This window comes from Salvelinus alpinus, chromosome 29 (assembly GCF_045679555.1).
Source record: "Salvelinus alpinus chromosome 29, SLU_Salpinus.1, whole genome shotgun sequence".
Taxonomy (NCBI): domain Eukaryota; kingdom Metazoa; phylum Chordata; class Actinopteri; order Salmoniformes; family Salmonidae; genus Salvelinus; species Salvelinus alpinus.
Window position 1 is genome coordinate 38,081,848 of NC_092114.1, and position 15,893 is coordinate 38,097,740.

At 40.8% G+C, this 15,893-nt stretch overlaps 1 long non-coding RNA gene across 4 annotated transcripts in view; it reads left to right on the forward strand.

Annotated features, from left to right (window-relative positions):
* Positions 1 to 15,893, forward strand: part of LOC139558959 (uncharacterized) — a 38,080-nt gene that overhangs the window by 14,767 nt on the left and 7,420 nt on the right. For all 4 annotated transcript variants that reach the window (XR_011671670.1, XR_011671672.1, XR_011671669.1 and 1 more), the window contains exon 2: positions 6,626 to 6,714. This is a non-coding gene — a long non-coding RNA (uncharacterized lncRNA). The remainder of the gene's footprint in view (positions 1 to 6,625; positions 6,715 to 15,893) is intronic.

Below are 15,893 nucleotides of genomic sequence, written 5' to 3' on the forward strand. Positions count from 1 at the left end.
GTTGTAGCTCCAGACAAGCACACATGATTCTACTTGTCAAATAATTATCAAGCCCTCAATCAGGTGTTTTTGTCTCGGGCTACAACTAAAATGTGTGCTGTTGAGGTTACTCGAGGACCAGAGTAGGGAAACACTGGCCTTGAAGGTGCTAAAAGTGCTTGTTGTTTTCCTCAGAGGTTGTCACTAGCTATGTTTCCATTAACTTGTCCAGTAATTTTTTATTTTGTTTGGCATTTGGAAATGTGGCATAGAAATAGATGCAATAATTGCCTGATACGGTGCATTTCCATTAAACTGCCGTGTGTCGATAAAAACGGCTGTACGTAATAATGTCACACCAAAAAAAAAAATAACATAGTGTAGGATAAAAATGAAATGGTTTAATGTTTCCATTATCCATTTAGGCAAATGAATTGTGCATTAATAAATTGGCGACAATTTGGTTGTTGATCATTAATAGACAGCCAGTTTCAGTTCTTGCCATAGATTGTCAAGTCGATTTAAATCAAAACTGTAAGTAGGCCACTCAAGAACATTCAACGTCGTCGTGGTTAGCAACTCGTGTAGATTTGGCCTTGTGATTTAGATTATTGTCCAGCTCAAAGTTGAATTTGTCTCCCAGTGCCTGTTGGAAAGCAGACTGAACCAGGTTTTCTTGCAAGATTTTACCTGTGCTTAGCTGTATTCCATACATTTTTTTCCTAAAAAACGCCTTTGTCCTTGCCGATGACAAGCATCCCCATAACATGATGCAGCCACCACCATGCATGAAATTATGAAGAGTGGTACTCAGTGATGTGTTGTGTTGGATTTGCCAAAATTAACGCTTTATATCCAGAAAAAAACATTCATTTATTTGCCATTTTTTGCAGCAATATTTAAGTGCCTTAAACCTTTACTTAATATCCATCCCGGATCCGGGATCCTCCTCATCAAAAAAGCTGACTAGCATAGTCTAGCCTAACGGGACAGGGATATCATATAATATAATTTTCATGAAATCACAAGTCCAATACAGCAAATGAAAGAAACATCTTGTGAATCCAGCCATCATTTCCGATTTTTTAAATGTTTTACAGCGAAAACACTATGTATTTCTATTAGCTAACCACAATAGCCAAAGACTCAACCGCATATTTTCACCATGTTTCTACCGCATAGGTAGCTATCACAAAACCGACCAAATAGAGATCTAATTAGTCACTAGCCAAGAAACAACTTCATCAGATGACAGTCTTATAACATGTTATACAATAAATTTATGTTTTGTTCGAAAATTTGCATATTTGAGGTATAAATCATAGTTTTACATTGCAGCTACCATCACAAATATCACCAAAGCAGCCAGAATAATTACAGAGAGCAACGTGAAATACCTAAATACTCATCATAAAACATTTCTGAAAAATACATGGTGTACAGCAAATGAAAGATAAACATCTTGTGAATCCAGCCAATATTTCCGATTTTAAGTGTTTTACAGCGGAAACACAATATAGCATTATATTAGCTTACCACAATAGCCAAACACACAAACACATTTATTCACCGCATAGATAGCATTCGCAAAAACCAGCAAAATATATAAAATTAATCACTAACCTTGAACAACTTCATCAGATGACAGTCTTATAACATCAGGTTATACAATACACTTATGTTTTGTTCGAAAATGTGCATATTTAGAGCTGCAAACCGTGGTTATACATTGTGAAAATGTAGCAACATTTCCCCAGAATGTCAGGAGCTATTTTGGACACTCACCTAATCTGACCAAAGAACTCATCATAAACTTTACTAAAAAATACATGTTGTACAGCAAATGAAAGATGCACTGGTTCTTAATGCAACCGCCGTGTTAGATTTTTAAAAATAACTTTACCATAACAAACAGCTTGCGTTATTGCGAGACAGCGCCCGCCAAAACGGCGGAGAATAGAAATAACATTTTCCACAGAAATACGAAATAACATCATAAATTGTTCTTACTTTTGCTGAGCTTCCATCAGAATCTTGTACAAGGAGTCCTTGGTCCAGAATAAATTGTTGTTTGGTTTTAGAATGTCCTTTTCTCCTGTCGAATTAGCAACCTTAGCTAGCCATGTGGCGAGAACATGCCCATTTTCTCTTGCCGCAAAGAACAGAAAATTCCAAAAGTCCCAATAAACGTTGAATAATCTGATAAAACTTGGTTGAAAAAACATACCATACGATGGTATTATCACATGTATCAAATAAAATCAGAGCCGGAGATATTAGCCGTGTATACCGAACGCTTATCAGAAGACAATGTCGACGTACTTCGCGCGCCAGAGAAGACAAAGAAATTTCCAGACCTGTCACTCCAAAAGCTCTTGTTCGGCCTCAGATCAAGCTAGACACCCCATTCCACCTTCCACTGCCTGTTGACATCTAGTGGAAGGCGTTTGAAGTGCATGCATATCGATAAATATAAGGCAATTGAATAGGCAGGCCCTGGAACAGAGCATCATTTTCAGATTTTTCACTTCCTGTATGGAAGTTTGCTGCAAAATGAGTTCTGTTTTACTCACAGATATAATTCAAACAGTTTTAGAAACTTGAGTGTTTTCTATCCAATAGTAATATGCATATTGTATGATCTAGAATAGAGTACGAGGCAGTTTAATTTGGGCACGATTTTTTCCAAAGTGAAAACAGCGCCCCCCTATTGACAAGAAGTTGCTTAACAGGATGCATGTTTTGGAGAAAAAAAATATTCTGTACAGGCTTCCTTCTTTTCACTCTGTTGTCTGGTTAGTATTGTGGAATAACTGCAATGTTGTTGAAATCTCTTAGCAGTTTCCTTCCTCTCCTGCAACTAAGTTAAAAAGGACACCTGTATCTTTGTAGTGACTGGATGTATCATGGGCAGATTGGCCGTCTGGCAATTCTGGCAAATGCCAAAAGGGCCGGACCATCTTTTACTGGGGTGGGCTTTTCGAAAATCACATAAAAAAAAATTATATATATATATACAGTACCAGTCAAAAGTTTGGACACACCTACTCATTCAAGGGTTTTTCTTTATTTTTACTATTTTCTACATTGTAGAATAATAGTGAAGACGTCAAAACTATGAAATAACACATATGGAATCATGTAGTAACCAAAACGGTGTTAAACAAATCAAAATATATTTTAGATTTTAGATTCTTCAAAGTAGCCACGCTTTGTCTTGATGACAGCTTTGTACACTCATGGTATTCTCTGGAGAAGCGTGCTGAGATCAATGGACAAGATAAATATTTTGCGTCCCTGCCTTTGACAAAGCGGCATCAGCGCTCACCTAAAAAGCCCATAATAATGCCACTGTTTGAGAGAAATTGTCCTTGTTTTTGGCCAGAATTTTGCGAGATTTTATGTGCTGTTGGAGGTGCGTCTTGGTCAGTTTAGCCATAGGCAGACGGTTTTCTGATTGGCTGAGCTGAGGTGGTGCAAATTCACACTCAGTCAAATGCACATTATCAGCGAGAGTGATGGTGCTTTCAATACAAATGGGAACTACAAGGTCAAATCATGACATCAGTGATCTTCAGGTTGGAAAGAGCTCTAGAAAGAGGCCCGAGATTCTGAGTTGGAATTCTGAGTTGGACGACCGAATGTTGTATTTATTTATTTTCCCCCCCAGTCAGAGCTTGTTTATTTCCCGAGTTCCCAGGAGTCTTGAACGCACTGCAGTTGGAAATCTGAGATTTCCCAGTTCCCAGTTGATTTGAACGTGGCATGTGACCCGCTCTTACTCTCTGTCACTCAGTCGAAACAGAAAAACGGAAAGGTGATGCCATAAAAAAGGGCTCTTGAGGGCTACGCTGTTAAATGTGTGAAATTACCCTACTTATTTGCTAAAAGTTCTGGTTCTGCTGGTCCAAGTGCTGGTTCTGTGATAAATGACAGATCAGCTGCTGTGGTGCTGTTGAGATAGGAAGTAAACAGAGAAAGACACACTCACGCACACTGACACAAGTCATGTAGCATAGCAGTGGCGTGTATTCATGAATGCCAACGGAAGCTGTATATTGTATGAAATGTATTTCATACCTACTACAGTAGGCTAATTAGGGAAGGGGGATTCAGGGAAATATTTAGACACTAGGCTACTTCCAATATAGCCTAACAGGATGTTAGATTGGCTTTAATAACACATAGCTAAGGCAATAGACATCTACTAGATATTTATACAGTGCTTTTTACTAAACACAAGTCATCATGTATTTAAATAAAGGTCAATGTATTTTAATTGTCTGTCTCTTCAGCCAAGTGAGTGCATTTATGAGCTGTAGTAACAAGTGATTCTGGTGTTGGATTACATTACATAGTCACTGCCACTGAAGGCTGGAATGTCCGCCTATCTCCCGTTTATTTCATTCTCTGAAAGACCCATCACTTCTTGGCAGAAAGATACGCATACGGGAGCAGCATTGTCAAACGAAGCACAACACTGTAAATCTATCCGCATCCACATAAACTAGTCCCAGCATTGTTCTTTGACAAACCCAAAAGGTTGTATACTGAATTCAATAGAAGAAAACAGAGAGAGAGGGAGACTGCCAGTTGCTTAATTTAGCAATTGACTGTATTATACAGCCCAGACATTAAGGTCTCGTTCTCTTTCTTTCATTGAATTATATGTAGCCTAATATTGAAACATGGTTTCCATGTGTTTGATGTCATTCCATTCACTCCGTTCCAGGCATTATTATGAGCCGTCTCCTCAGCAGCCTCCACTGCCTTCCAAAGTCTAATTAATAACTTCACCATGCTCAAAGGGATATTTGGTGTCTGCTTTTTTGTTGTTGTACACATCTAACAATTGGTGCCCTTTGCAAGGTGTTGGAAAACCTCCCTGGTCTTTGTGGTTGAATCTGTGCTTGAAATTCATTACTCGATTGAGGGACCTTACAGATAATTGTATATGTGGGGTACAGAGATGGGGTAGTCACTAAAAAATAATGTTAACCACTATTATTGAACTCAGAATGAGTCCATGCAACTTATTATGTGATTTGTTAAGCACATTGTTACTTATTTAGGCTTGCCATAACAACGCGGTTAAATACTTCATTTGTAAAAAATTCTAAAAACGACATTTCACTTTGACATTATGGGGTATTGTGTTTAGATCAGGGACACAATTTCCTTTCCTCTACCTTATGATAGGTATGACAGTTATGACAGCTACCGTTTAGCTCAAATTCTGAACATTTATTTAAAAAAATTGTGGCTTTGTTAATACAGAAGCATCTTTGTACCATGACAACTCCATACACATGCCATAACGGTATTGACTAAACATTAACCCATTAGAAATCCAGCCTATTTAGGCCTGTCGTCCATCAGTGTCCTGCTACTGTAATACTCACTTATTAACTGCTAAATATATCCAGTCATGGAGCACAAATACTAAGTACATACTAAACACCACTAAAGTCAAGGTCATGTTGTTTGGTAGACAGGACCCTGCTTGATACTGCTCTACAGTATCATTCTCTGCAGCACTTAACCTAACTACAAGCTAAGATCAAGTCTAAGACTTTTTCACTCCCTCCAAACTGACAAAGTTCATAGAAGCTTCTTTTTTGCTCATTTAAAAAAAAAGATCATTATATTAGTCCTATGTCATAATAATACCAATAACAGAATATTGACATACATTAACTTCAAGTGTATGATTTTTGAAATTGCATGACTAAGTACACATTTTGTTTTTAAGTACATCATTTCACCAGTTGTTTATCTGAATGATTGTGTCCAGTCTAAATGAGAGCACTGCAATCCAGCTCTTTCAAGTGCAATGTGTCAAGTTGACATATGGCAAGCATCCACAATGCCACAATTTCCCATCTGCTCAGCATGACTAGATGGAAGTTAGCACATGGAGTTTCTCTAATCAGCATTTGGAGACGGCCAAGGAACGGACCCCCGCATAAACTCAAGGTTTTATCAACATTTAGATAACCTTCATAACTGGGAGTGAACTGCCGATCTAAGAATGTTATGGCTAGGATCATTCACAAGTGGAATGAGTTAGAATACCCTTTCCACTGACCTGACATCAGTTCATTCCAGTACAGCCAAGATTAGAACCATTTACTGATGATACATCACACCCAGCTTTAAACTTGTTGGGAACCTGCCTGAAAGAAGCACACCAATCTCTGCCAAGCGGTTTACCTCTTTTGGCATGAATAAGAGAACCAGCTAGTACCAAGCCATGGGGTACCGACATAGCTCCTGCCATATGACATGGAGAGGGGTCAATCTGCCATCTAGGACAGCAAACCAGGAGAGTGAAGAGCCTAAGACAGGTGTACCCAAACTTTTGTGCTTTGAGGTTTCTGTTGATTTGCGACCGACCATAAGGGTTTGGTATTTTATTAGGATCCCCATTAGCTATTGCAAAAGTAAGATGGTGCCGGAGGAGATGGCAGACGTTTTACGTGCCCCCAGCCGATTGTTTTTTTATTTGCATTGTTTGTAACTTATTTTGTAACTTATTTTGTACATAATTTTGCCGCTACCGTCTCTTATGACTGAAAATAACTTCTAGACATCAGGACTGTGATTACTCACCACGGATTAACAGAATCCTCTTTTTCCTTTCAAGACGCGAAGGATACACTGCTTCCTCCGGAACAGGCCACGACTGTAACGGCTTTCGTTGGTGGAAGGAGAGGAGGACCAAAATGCAGCGTGGTACGTATCCATAATATAATTTAATCGAGAATGAATACCAAAATACAAAATAACAAGAGAATAAATGAAAACCGAAACAGTACCGTATGGTGCAAACACTAACACAGGAAACAGGAAACAATCACCCACAAAACACAATGAAAAACAGGCTACCTAAATATGGCTCCCAATCAGACAACTGACACCTGCCTCTGATTGAGAACCATACTAGGCCAAACACATAGAAATACAACGAACAGAACAAGACATAGAAAAACAACATAGAATGCCCACCCCAACTCACGCCCTGACCAAACTAAAATAAAGACATAAAAAAGGAACTACGGTCAGAACGTGACACCGACCCCTGTGATCTGCGTGAAGAAAAGGCGGAGAAAGAGGGGTCAAAGGTCAGGCTGCCTTCTGAGAATTCGTAGGTGATCGAATAATCCCCCACTTCCCTCCATTCTGCTAGAAAACTTGCAAACCTTGGACAATAAAATCGCAGATTTACGCGGAAGATTAAACTACCAACGGGACATAAAAAACTGTAACATCTTATGCTTCACGGAGTCGTGGCTAAACGACGACAACATCAACATACAGCTGGCTGGTTATACGATGTCCCGGCAGGATAGAACAGCGGCGTCTGGTAAGACAAGGGGCGGCGGTCTATGTGTTTTTGTAAACAACAGCTAGTGCACGATATCTAAGGAAGTCTCGAGCTATCGCTCGCCTGAGGTAGAGTATCTCATGATAAGCTGTAGATTACACTATCTACCGAGAGAGTTTATCTGTATTCTTTGTAGCTGTTTACATACCACCACAGACTGAGGCTGGCACTAAGACAGCATTGAATGAGCTGTATTCCGCCATAAGCAAACAAGAAAACGCTCACCCAGGCAGTTTTCCTAGTAGCCGGGGACTTTAATGCAGGGAAACTTAAATCAGTTTTACCAAATTTCTATCAGCATGTTAAATGTGCAACCAGAGGAAAAAGAACTCTGGACCACCTATACTCCAAACACAGAGACGCATACAAAGCTCTCCCTCGCCCTCCATTTGGAAAATCTGACCATAATTCTATCCTCCTGATTCCTGCTTACAAGCCAAAATTTAAGCAGGAAGCACCAGTCACTAGATCAATAAAAAAGTGGTCAGAGGAAGCAGATGCTAAGCTACAAGACTGTTCACAGGGCCGCAGACAGGTTACCAGGACATGTACTGTGAGCATGCACTGACCAACTGGCAAGTGTCTTCACTGACATTTTCAACCTCTCCCTGTCGGAGTCTGTAATACATGTTTTAAAACTTCTTTGGGATAGGGGGCAGTATTTATCATGTCCGGATGAAAAGCGTGCCCAGAGTAAACTGCCTGCTACTCAAGCCCAGAAGATAGGATATGCATATTATTAGTAGGATAGAACACACTCTGAAGTTTCTAAAACTGTTTGAATGATGTCTGTGAGTATAACAGAACTCATATGGCAGGAGAAAACCTGAGAAAAATCCGACCAGGAAGTGGGAAATCTGAGGTTGGTAGTTTTTCAAGTGATTGCCTATCCAATATACAGTGTAAATGGGGTCAGATTGCACTTCCTAAGGCTTCCACTAGATGTCAACAGTCTTTAGAACGTTGTTTCAGGCTTCTATTGTGAAAGGGGAGAGAATAAGACCAGTCACAGTAGATGGCTCAGCTGAAAGCCTTTAGTTGTTGATCGAGCACGAGCTCCGTTCCCTTTCCTTTCTAATGACAAAGGAATTGTCTGGTTGAAACATTATTGAAGATTTATGATAACATCCAGAAATTGATTATATGCATCGTTTGACATGTTTCTACGACCTGTAATGGAACTTTTTTGACTTTTCGTCTGGACTTTGTGCCCACACCTTGTGCATTTAGATTAGTGAACTAAACGCGCTAACAAAAAGGAGGTATTTGGACATAAAGATGGACTTTATTTTAACAAAACAAACATTTATTGTGGAACTGGGATTCCTGGGAGTGCATTCCGATGAAGATCATCAAAGGTAAGTGAATATTTATAACGCTATTTTTGACTTTTGTTGACTCCACAACATGGCGGGTATCTGTATGGCTTGTTTTGGTGGCTGAGCGCTGTACTCAGATAATCGCATGGTGTGCTTTAGCTGTAAAGCTTTTTTTGAAATCTGACACAGCGGTTGCATTAAGGAGAAGTTTATCTTTAATTGTATGTAAAACACTTGTATCTTTCATCAATGTTTATGATGAGTATTTCTGTAAATTGATGCGGCTCTCTGCAAAATCACCGGATGTTTTGGAGGCAAAACATTACACGCCAATGTAAACTGAGATTTTTGGATATATATATGAACTTTATCGAACAAAACATACATGTATTGTGTAACATGAAGTCCTATGAGTACCATCTGATGAAGATCATCAAAGGTTAGTGATTAACATTATCTCTATTTATGCTTTTTGTGACTCCTCTCTTTGGCTGGAAAATGGCTGTATGTTTTTTTTGTGACTAGGCGCTGTCCTCAGATAATCGCATGGTATGCTTTCGCCGTAAAGCCTTTTGAAATCGGACACTGTGGTTGGATTAACAAGAAGATTATCTTTAAAATGGTGTATAATACTTGTATGTTTGAGGAATTTCTATTATGAGATTTCTGTTTGAATTTGGCGCCCTGCAATTTCACTGGCTGTTGGCGAGGTAGCGTCCCACATATCCCAGAGAGGTTTTAAGCAGACCACCATTGTCCCTGTGCCCAAGATCACTAAGGTAACCTGCCTAAAAGACTACTGACCCATAGCACTCACGTCTGTAGCCATGAAGTGCCTTGAAAAGCTGGTCATGGCTCACATCAACACCATCTTCCCAGAAACGCTAGACCCACTCCAATTTGCATACCGCCCCAACAGATCCACAGATGATGCAATCGCCGTTGCACTCCACACTGCCCTTTCCCACGTGGACAAAAGGAACACATATGTGAGAATGCTATTCATTGACTACAGCTCAGCATTCAACACCATAGTGCCCTCAAAGCTCATCAATAAGCTAAGGTCCCTGGGACTAAACACCTCCCTCTGCAACTGGATCCTGGACTTCCTGACGGGCCGTCCCCAGGCGGTAAGGGTAGTTAACAACACATTCATCACTCTGATCCTCAACACAGGAGCCCCTCAGGGGTGCGTGCTCAGTCCCCTCCTGTACTCCATGTCCACTCATGACTGCACGGTCAGGCACGACTCCAACACCATCATTAAATTTGCTGATGACACAACAGTGGTAGGGCCTGATCACCGACAATGACGAGACAGCCTATCAGAGACCTGGCCGTGTGGTGCTAGGACAACAACCCCTTCAACGTAATCAAGACAAAGAAGATGATTGTGGACTACAGGAAAAAGAGGACCGAGCACCCCCCCATTCTCATCGACGGGACTGCAGTGGAGCAGTTTGAGAGTTTCAAGTTCCTTGGTGTCCACATCACCAACAAACTAACATGGTCCAAGCACACCAAGACAGTCGAGAAGAGGACACGACAAAACCTATTCCCCCTCAGGAGACTGAAAAGATTTGGCATGGATCCTCAAGGTTCTACAGCTGCACCATTGAGAGCATCCAGACTGGTTGCATCACTGCCTGGTATGGCAACTGCTCGGCCTCCGACAGCAAGGCACTACAGAGGGTAATGCGAACAGCCCAGTACATCACTGGGGCCAAGCTTCCTGCCATCCAGGACCTCTTTACCAGGCGGTGTCAGAAGAAGGCCCTAAAAATTGTCAAAGACTCCAGCCACCCTAGTCATAGACTGTTCTCTCTGCTACCAAGTCTAGGTCCTAGAGGCTTCTAAACAGCTTCTACCCCCAAGCCATAAAACTCCTGATCATCTAGTCAAATGGCTACCCAGGCTATTTTCAATGCCCCCCCTTCTTTACACCACTGCTACTCTCTGTTGTCATCTATGTATAGTCACTTTAATAACTCTACCTACATGTACATACTACCTCAACTAACCTGTGCCCCCGCACATTGACTCTGTATCGGTACCCCCCTGAATATAGTCTCGCTATTGTTATTTCACTGCTGCTCTTTAATTACTTGTTACTTTTATCTTTTTTTTTAACTGCATTGTTGGTTAGGGGCTTGTAAGTAAGCATTTCACTGTAAGGTCTACACCTGTTGTATTTGGCGCATGTGACTAGTATGATTTGATTTGAAAAGCAGCAGCTACTCTTGCTGGGGTCCACACTTAACATGAAACATGACATAATACAAAACATTAATACACAAGAACAGCTCAAAGACAGAACTACATATATTTTCTTTTCAATGCACACATAGCCTACGTATAAATGCATACACACAAACTATCTAGGTCAAATAGGGGAGAGGTTGTGCCATGAGGTATAGCATTATCTGTTTTTTGAAACCAGGTTTGTTGTTTATTTGTGCAATACAATATGAGATGGAACGGAGTTCCATGCAATAATGGCTCTATATAATACTGAATGCTTTCTTGAATTTGTTCTGGATTTGGGGACTGTGAAAAGACCCCTAGTGGCATGTCTGGTGGGGTAAGTGTGTGTATCAGAGCTGTGTGTAAGTTGAATATGCAAACAATTTGTAATTTTCAACACATGAATGTTTCTTATAAAACGAAGAAGTGATGCAGTCAGTCTCTCCACAACTCTTAGCCAAGAGAGACTGGCATGCATAGCATTTATATCATCCCTCTGATCACAATGAAGAGTAAGACATGTCGCTATGTTCTGGGCCAGCTGCAGCTTAACTTTCCTTCAAATCAAATGTTATTCGTCACACACGTGGTTAGCAGATGTTACTGTGAGTGTAGCGAAATGCTTATGCTTCTAGATCCGACAGTGCAGCGGTATCTAACAGGTAATATCTAACAATTCCACAACAAAACCTAATATCTAACAAAACCTAATACACACAATCTAGTAAAGGAATGAGATGAGAATATATAAGTATAAAATATATGGATGAGCAGTGACAGAGCGGCTAAGATGCAATAGATAGTAAAGGATACAGTATACCGTATATAGTACATATGAGATGAGTAATGCGAGATATGTAAACATTCTTAAAGTGGCATTATTAAAGTGACTAGTGTTCCATTTATTCAAGTGGCCAATGATATCAAGTCTGTAGGTAGGCAGCCGCCTCACTGTGCTAGTGGTGGCTGTTTAACAATCTGATGGCATTGAGATAGAAGCTGTTTTTCAATCTCTCTGTCCCAGCTTTGATGCACCTGTACTGACCTCGCCTTCTGGATGGAAGCGGGGTGAACAGGTAGTGGCTCGGGTGGTTATTGTCCTTGATTATCTTTTTTGCCTTACTGTGACATCGGTGTTGTAGGTGTCCTGGAGGCCAGGTAGTTTGCCCCCGGTGATGCGTTGTGCAGACCGCACCACCCTCTGGAGAGCCTTGCGGTTGAGGATGGTGCAGTTGCCGTACCGGGCTGTGATACAGCCCGACAGGATGCTCTCGATTGTGCACCTGTAAAAGTTAGTAAGGGTTTTCGGTGACAAGCCACATTTTTTCAGCCTCTTGAGGTTGAAGAGGCGGTGTCGCGCCTTCACCACACTGTCTGTGTGCGTGGACCATTTCCGTTTGTCAGTGATATGTACACCGAGGAACTTAAAACTTTCCAACTTCTCCACTGCTGTCCCGTCGATGTGGATAGGTAGGTGCTCCCTCTGCTGTTTCCTGAAGTCCACGATCATCTCTTTTGTTTTGCTGACATTGAGTGAGAGGTTATTTTCCTGACACCACACTCCGAGGGCCCTCACCTCCTCCCTGTAGGCTGTCTCGTCGTTGTTGGTAATCAAGCCTACCACTAGTGTCATCTGCAAACTTGATGATTCAGTTAGAGGCGTGCATGGCCACGCAGTCGTAGGTGAACAGGGAGTACAAGAGAGGGCTGAGAACGCACCCTTGTGGGGCCCCAGTGTTGTGGATCAGCGGAGTGGAGATATTGTTACCTACCTTTACCACCTGGGGGTGGCCCGTCAGGACGTCCAGGACCCAGTTGCACAGGACGGGGTCGAGACCCAGGGTCTCAAGCTTAATGATGAGTTTGGAGGGTACTGTCATGACGTTGCCCTGTTCGGAGAGGTTTATGACCCCCCCCTATAAATACCTTTCCCCCTTCTCTCTCCACTCTACAGAATGGACTCTTGGAAAGCCCTTTGTTACCACAGAGAAAGTATGGTAACATCAAAAGATTGGGAAATGGAACAATATTTCCCTTTCTCAACCAGTTGAAAGTGTCCATTGGTACTTAAAGACATAAATTGTATGTTGGAAAGTCGACACACTCTAGTTATCAGATTCACATGGAACTGTTGTGCAATTTAAATGTCTAAATATGAAACTATTTGAGAAAAGATGAAATGTAATTTTAGCCTCCTAAATAAAATAAATGTTTCCTAAGTAAACTTGTGCTCAATCAGTAACCCCACCCACAGGAGCACAGACATTGGTTAGAAGGATGATACACGCCCCTTCTCCTCCCTAGTACAAAGCTCCCGTAACGATCATTAACATATAGTTCCAGAAATGTGAGGACTGCTGTCCTAACGTTTAGAAGGGCGAATTTCAACGTGCAGGTGATGATCACCACGCTGGAATGGTGAATTTCGACTACACCAGCCAGAATACAACACGAGTTGATTTTGGTAACTTGGTATGAACTTTGAACTTTTATTCACTAAAGAAGTGATACATCCTAGACGTCGAGTTATCAGCTGTAAATGTATGTGGCCTAGGAAAGGACAGACAATCTCCTAAGAACTGAGGGTACTTAAACATGTCCGCTCTACAACACGACGACCAGAAAGATTCTTCAAAGGACAATGGCGATCTCTCAGAAGACAGCAGCTCTATGAACTCTCTTCCGTGGTGCCCCAGGTTACGAATTAGTTAATTGTTTCATAGTATAATTCAGTTACGTAATCAATTAAACAGTAGGTAATCAATTTGATAAAATAGCCTGTCATCTCATTTAATCATAGTCAGAGACACAACAGTACTATGGTGTGGAATGCTGAGCTGTAGTCAACGAACAGCATTCTTACATAGGTATTCATCTTGTCCAGATGGGATAGGGCAGGGTGCAGTGTGATGGCGAGTGCATCGTCGGTGGACCTATTGGGGCGGTAGGCAAATTGAAGTGGGTCTAAGATAACAGTTAGGCTGGAGGTGATATGATCCTTGACTAGTCTCTCAAAGCACTAAATGATGACAGAAGTGAGTTGTGGGGGTGCTTTGCTGCAGGATGGACTGGTTCACCTCACAAAATAGATGGCATCATGAGGATTTAAAATTATGTGGATATATTGAAGCAACATCTCAAGACATCAAGCTTGGTCACAAATGGGTCTTCCAAATGGACAATAGCCCCAAGCATACTTCCAAAGTTGTGGCAAAATGGCTTAAGGACAACAAAGTCAAGGTATTGGAGTGGCCATTACATTGTCCTGACCTCAATCCTACAGAAAATGTGTGGGCTGAACTGAAAAAGATTGCAAGCAAGGAGGCCTACAAACCTGACTCAGTTACACCAGCTCTGTAAAGAGGAATGGGCCAAAATTCACCCAACTTATTGTGGGAAGCTTGTGGAAGGCTACCTGAAACGTTTGACCCATGTTAAACCATTTAAAGGCAATGCTACTAAATACTAATTGAGTGAATGTAAACTTCTGACTAACTGGGAATGTGATGAAAGAAATAAAAGCTGAAATAAATCATTCTCTGCACTATTATTCTGACATTTCACATTCTTAAAATAAAGTGGTGATCCTAACTGACCTAAGACGGAAAATTTTTACTAGAATTAAATGTCAGGATTTGTGAAAAACTGAGTTTAAATGTATTTGGCTAAGGTGTATGTAAACTTCCGACTTCAACTGTATCTTCACACACACTATTATTATGTCTACTGTATTGCTGTCACATTCGTGATCATTAGTAACTGTAGTTGACTTACACCAAATGAGATTTGGCAAGACTAAATATAACTTTCGGCTCAACATCCACCAGATCAAGCTATAATTCCACAAGCTTCATACTATCGCTCTCTTACACACACACACACACACACACACACACACTAGATTGTTCCAACTTTCCTTGCTTTGGCAATGGTATATGAATCACATCCAAATAAATAATCTAAAAGCTGGAGTTGGAAGAATAAGTGTTGCTTGGAAGGAAATTCCCCCCACAGCCTCCTTTCCACAGTATTGAGCCATTAAAACCCCATTTTGTATGAATGGTGATGAATTGATAACAATTTGTTGCTCAGCCTTCTACATGCGCATAAAGTACATTGGGTCAATTTATTTTCTGGAAATGTGATGTCAGGAGTATGAGTAAAAAGGAAAATCGATATATCCTCGATAGAATAGTCAATATGTTACACTGCACTTCCAATAACCAATGATCCACAATGCTACTGAACAACTTATTACCCACCAGAGTGACTGGGGGACATAAGGCCAAATGCTCATTACTTAGGAGAACCACACCTTTTCATGAAGACATTTTGCAGTAATACATATCAATCATGCTGCATTATTAATATCTCAAATAAAAAAGAGGAAGAGGTCAGAAGGTCTCCTGTTATCTGCTGTCTCTATGCCAGCAGATAACAGTAAAGCCATGGGAAGGTTTGGCTGAGTGGAAATATTGCATTAGCTCATACGCTTCCTGTAATTGTCAAACAGGTCTTTGTTGCCAGTGTGGCTCAGTTGGTAGAGCATGGCACTTGCAACACCAAGGTTGTGGATTTGATTCCCACTGGGGAGCAGTATGAAAAAAAGTATGAAGATGTATGTACACACTACTGTACTGTAAGTCACTCTGGATACGAGAGCTGCTAAATTACTAAAATGTAAGATTAGGGGATCATCTCTGCACTGGAATTTATTAATGGGGAAAAGACTTATGGTGATGCTGCTCTTCAGCATCATTCGAAAATGTTATGGCAGTATTACACAAATATAGCTCATCATTACACATTATATTTCTTACAGGACAGAACCAGCATTAATTAATAGATTTAAAAAACTCCTTGCATTGATTTTTAATCATAAATAGCCACACTAGACAAAAAAAATATAAAATCCTGTTTTTGTTCCCCTAATGCTTCCCCAAAGTTGACTGAATGTCCTTTGC